Source organism: Diadema setosum, chromosome 9 (assembly GCF_964275005.1).
Source record: "Diadema setosum chromosome 9, eeDiaSeto1, whole genome shotgun sequence".
In the NCBI taxonomy this organism is placed as follows: domain Eukaryota; kingdom Metazoa; phylum Echinodermata; class Echinoidea; order Diadematoida; family Diadematidae; genus Diadema; species Diadema setosum.
Genome location: NC_092693.1, coordinates 4,999,094 through 5,005,188, shown reverse-complemented (window position 1 = coordinate 5,005,188; position 6,095 = coordinate 4,999,094).

Below are 6,095 nucleotides of genomic sequence, written 5' to 3'. Positions count from 1 at the left end.
AACTGGAAGTTTATGGCAGCCTGTGAGGTAAAGAAATTTATAATCGAGTTTATCTTTTGATAAAACGGGGCCCAGGTATGTTTACAACATGGTTTAGTACTACTGAAACGTTATTATTTTGAGATTTAAAAGAATTAAAACCTTTTTTTCTTTTTCAGCAGGGGACAATCTCACTCCCTCTCAGCCCCTCACTGTATCAAATGCAGATATTATTATGCCTCCATAGTCATGATCATTATCGATCATAATCATACATATCCTGGATTACTTTAATGGGATGGTTGCCTACCTGTCAATTAAGCCACAATGGTATTCTACTGCGATCTCTGAACTCGGAGTTCGAGGTCATTGATAATGTTCTTACTTACACTGGTTCGGTTTTATGCACACATTTCTTGCGCTAGAAATAATCTGCATTTTCTGAAAGTGCAATTTCAGGAGAAAGAGAAGGAACACAAAATCATCACTATTTTATGGGATACCATATAAATACCGGATACAAATAAAAATGATAGCCTTCTCGGAAGTTTTTGATCAGAATAACAAGTGGTCCACACAGACACTTTGGGGTCTCACATAGAATAGATGTACACAAAAACAGAAAACGCATACACTCACTTTAAAAAAAAAAGAAAGAAAAAACATATTTAGAGAGTTGATGAAAGTTGATGAAACTATTATTATGCCTGTTTTTAACGTTTGAAAATTGTCAATGTGAGTCTATGTATGTTTGCTCATGGAAGATCTGTATCTTACAAAACCAAAATACACGTGTATTGTGATATTCAAGTTATTGGGCACCCAAGTGTTCGAGAGATTACCAAGCCTGAAGAGACCACTTTACTAACATATTCCAATCTTATACTTATGACCTCTATTTTATAACAGTCTATTGAAAGAAAGAAGAATGCTTGTCTGAGGTTACCCCTTGTGGCAGCAAGGAATGCATGTTTAAAGTGCGTTCTAAGCATAGAGCCTATGAATCTGTATTAAAGGTCCTGTTTACCTTTGGGAACAGTGATTATAAAAAAAAATTCAAGATATCACTTTTGATGCATTATGTGTACGTCAGTTGTATCATAAAAAACCCTACTATGTAAAATTTTTGCAATAAAGCCTATATATCACTATTTTTCTCATTAGACCATAACTGTAGATGGTTTAGTCTGGAGACATTTTTATCATAACCATTGTTCACATTTTGTATATACTTAGCATTGATTCTACTGGTTCAAATTTTTACATAATTGGTTGTTTCTATCCCACTCACATTCTAGATCTATTTTGAAGCACTAATTGCTAATGCTAGGTTTTTGTTTCATCTGCAAATGGTAAATTATCCCTTTAAGTATGTACAGATGTATCGAATAGTTTGGAATGGAAAAGGACCATGGATTTGAATGCGCTAGTAAACTGGCACATCATGGTCTGTTGATCAATATGCATAGCATTTACGGTCCACTGTACCATTGTTCGGCAGGCTGACATCATGTATCTGATAGGTATCAAGCTGTGTTCATTTTGCAATGTGTTGTTCGCTATTCTTTTGATAAACAGCTCCAGTATTACCACATGCCTCTGGATATGTGTAGAGCAAGATCGCATACCTCGAGACAAAGAATTTACTGGATAATCAGTGCACTAGCAGACTTGATATGAAGGACGGATAAACAAACAATATCAATCACGTTTAAATGTAGATATTTCAAGTTATTTGATAACACTTTTTATGTGTTTTTGCCGGTTATTGTTTTACAATCACATCATTCCAATTTCATTCTTGTGAGTGGAGTGTAGGTAAGACTGAGATGTAGATTTTGTGAGTTGAGATTAGACAAAAGATAGACGAAAGAGTAGGATTGATGAGTTAAAGACAAAATCGAGGTGTATAGATTAGGAAGTGGAGAACCAGTAAATTGGTGAAATGAACATTGTTAGATATTGTTGAAACGTTGAGATGGGGATTGTTAAGTTGAGGTTGAGATGAAAACAAGGTGAGATTCTTGAGTCAACAGAAGTGGCTAAGAGTGAGCGGGGTAATGGTGAGTAGAGTCGAAGGTGCGATGTACTCATTATGAAAGCATATGAGAGAATTTTCAGACATCACATTTGGAACTGTGCTTGATAAAGGAAAGTGTTTTTTGTTTGTTTATTTGTTGTTTGTTTTTTGTTTGTTGTTTGTTTGTTGTTGTTTGTTTGTTTGTTTGTTTTTTGTTTTGGCTTTTTTGTGCACAAAGTGAAAAAAATTTTAAGGAGGTGCATCGCTCAGAAAGATATTATGGTTATATTTTGTGATTTTGTGTGTGGGTGGGTGGGTGTGTATGTGTATGTGTATGTGTATGGGTGTTTATGTATGTGTGAATTTGTATCTATCATGTTTTTGTTTTTGTTTGCATTGATGTTGTGCTGTTGCTGCATGATAAACTGCAAATGGTCAAGAATAATGAAAAAAAAAGCAAAAATGGCATTTCCTATATCATTATAATGTCAAACTCACTCACAACGTACATAGTATAGCGTATAGTAAATTGTAGCTTGAGAAAACGGTGATGATGATGCATGATGAAAACGATCAAGACAAAACATGGAATGCACAAGGAAGTGCATCCCCCCTCCCCCCCCCCCCCAAAAAAAAAAAAAAAAAACAACAACAACAACAAAAAAACACCCAAAATAAATAATAAACTTATCACGTGAAATTAGGGACGACGGAAGATTGGGAATTCCCGTGACAAAAGAGTAACGCAAAAAAAAAAAAGTAAACAGACATCGCTGAAACTTTTTTTTTTCTCTTCACTCCGCTTTGTTGCTGCTTGATAAACTGTAAATAATCGAGAATAATGAAAAAAATTATATAATTGTCATAATTTGGAATTCCCATGAGAAAAAAGTAACGCAAAAAAAGAGAAAATAAACAGATATCGCTGAAACTTTTTTTCTCTACACTCCACTTTTCGATCACAGCTATTTGCCTTAACTGCCGCCCCCCCCCCCCCTTTAAAAACGAACAAAGCAAATCAAACATAGAAAAAAAACCGTAAATACGTATGGCCGGAATTGTTGCAAGTCTGAATGGAGTCGCTGTATAGGGCCGCTTGTGCTCAAAGTGAAAAGCATTTTAAGGAGGTGCATCACTCAGAAAGATAGTATGGTTACATTTTATGAATTGTACGTGTCTGTTTACGTGTATGGGTGTTTATGTATGTGTGAATTTGTATCTATCATGTTTTTGTTTTTGTTCGCATTCTTGCTGTGCTATTGCTGCTTGATAAACTACAAATGATCGAGAATAATTGAAAAAAAAAAACAAACGGAATTTTCAAGATCATTATTATGATGTCAAAAATCATGGTTGAGAAAACGGTGACGGTGATGGTGATGCATGTTGAAAACGATCAAGACAAACCCCGAAATGCACAATAAAGTGCATACCCCCCCCCCCCAAAAAAAAAAAAAAAAAAATGATTAACTTGTCTACATTGTGAAATTTGGGACGACGGAGAATTGGGAATTCCCGTGACAAAAGAGTAACGGAAAAAAGAAAATTAACAGACATCGCTAAAACTTTTTTTCTCTTCACTCCGCTTTGTTGCTGCTTGATAAACTTTAAATGATCGAGAAAAATGAACAAAAAAGCTATTATCATTATAATGTCAAGCTCACAACGTACATACTAGCGTATAGTAAATAGTGATGATGATGCGTGATGAAAACTATCAAGACAAACCGTGGAATGCACAATGAAGTGCATCCCCCCCCAAAAAAAAAGGGGGGGGGGGGTTTATCTTATCTACATTGTGAAATAAGGGACGGCGGAGAACTGGGAATTCCCGTGACAAAAGAGTAAAGAAAAAAAGAGAAGTAAGCAGACATCGTAATTTTTTTTTCTCTACACTCCGCTTTGTTTCGATCACAGCTATGTGCCCTTACTGCCGCACCCCCCCCCCTCCCCAGAAAAAAACGAATAAAGCAAAACAAGCATACAAAAAAAAACAACAACAACAACCCGTAAATATGTATGGCAGTAATTGTTAGAAGTCTGAAGGGAGTCGCTGTATAAAATAGGGTCATTTGTCCATTTGATCGTCGTTTGATATCACACACAGACACACACTGCGTTATGATACCGCAGTCGGAATTCCGCATTGCTGGCTGTGTACGTGTACACTGTTGAATAGTGTTATCTTTTTTTACATTCTCGTGTTGATCTCAAACTGTTGATAGAGCTCAACATGTTGCCGGTCGGATGTGTCTTGATGTTGTCCCTCGCGATGCTCCAGGCCAGTGGCTTCCTGAGGGTCGCTGCCGGAGTGACCGGCTCGGACCGGAACAAGAATCCCGAGTTCAAAGCTCTCACAACTCAGGGAGGCCTCAATTTTCGTGAGTATGGCATTAGGTGAAATAATCGCCCTCGTTGACGAAGTTGTCACTCCTTGTGCTTTCTGAAAGAGGTATAAATTGTATTAAGCAAAGTGCTCTCTCATTATGCTATATGAAGGTGAATTTTCATTATATAATTACATATAGCGAGCCATGGGGAATGCATCCCCCTCCCATCCCATGGGGGATGCATCCCCCTCCCCGTTCTTTGAGGAGGAGGGGGGGGGGGGGCAGCCTGTACAAACACCCCCCCCCATTAAAAAAAAGATGGTAGAAGAAGAATGTGATTGTACTGATTTCGGCATACTGCATGACGTTCTATCCCACGCCCGCATAGTGAGAGCTAAACAGAGTTAAACAGTATTTTATCTTTTATAGAATTTGTCTACATAACTTCCTCAAGCGCTCGCTCGCTCGCATAATTATATTGGACGTGCCAACCCCCATGTCCCCATGTAAAACATGCACCATGCCAAAGCGAATACTAGTACTGTTGTTCTAAGCGTACATGATATTTCTGAGACTTTCACCAGTAAGCTGGGAAGAAACTGAGTGTTTCACGGGTTTGTCTGCTCTCGCTGAATATTTCTTTCGGGAACTTTCCTTTTAAGATCGCTCATTTTCATGTTTAGTTGCGACATGCACATGCATGAGTAAATGCAAATCTTCTAAGAAATTTTTTGTAACCTTTTAAAGCTGTTCAGCCGTCCCCGAAACAGTTTAATAAGAGAGTTAAAGTAATACATGCAAGACATACAAAATGATACTCGGATTCCGTATTTCATGAGATGTAATCATTCTTTTTTTTTTTCCGCTAGCTGTCACTATAGGTTTCATGAGATTTTTTTTTCCCCGCTCATAATTTGATTCGTCCAGATTATGCACATTAATGGCATCCTACACTGCAGAAAGATCAGTGTTAGATTTAACACCACGAATGTTAAATGTAACACAAACAAGTATGGATGACCACACCGACAGGTGTAGAATATTATGATAGTGTTGAAGAGTGTTCGCCTGGCACTTCGTGGTGTTAATGAATTTGACACTGTGCTGGTGTTAAATCAACAATGACACTACATGGTGTTGATGTGACATTGCTGGTGTTGTAATTACAGTGGTATAGCACCCGCCCAGTGTGAATAGGAGACCACACACTCTGGTGTTTTTGTTCACATTCTTTTCATCAAAAAATCAAATACTTTATTGGGAAGTTCTTATTCGTCTTGTTGAAGTTTAAAATCAACAAGAACAGGAACTAATTACATGTCCCCCCAAAAAATGTATAATTTGAAGTGACACTAGTGTATTCATGTAACACCACAAACGAGCACCGGGAATTTAATACCAGCTCGGTGTTTCTTCCCACTTTTTGCAATAGGCCCTGTATGGTCTCATAAATTCTCTAAACCCCCTATAGACATGACAGAAAGCAGTCTAACCTCTCTCGTATCTTTTTTTTTTTTTTTTTTGCATTCAAATTCGCATATATTCCATTCACTTCCTAATTCGTTGGCTTTGCACCTTGTCTTCTTTTAAGTAGGAAACACGATCATCAGTCTGTCTCTGTAAGAAAAATAATGAAAAATATGGGTGATATGCTGTTGTGCGGTTTGTATAATAGCAACTCCTAATTTGCATTGTTTTTTGTCAGTAATTCGCATGTTTATGAATATTGTTGAATGATTATCTATAATTTTCTTTTCTGCAGCCCC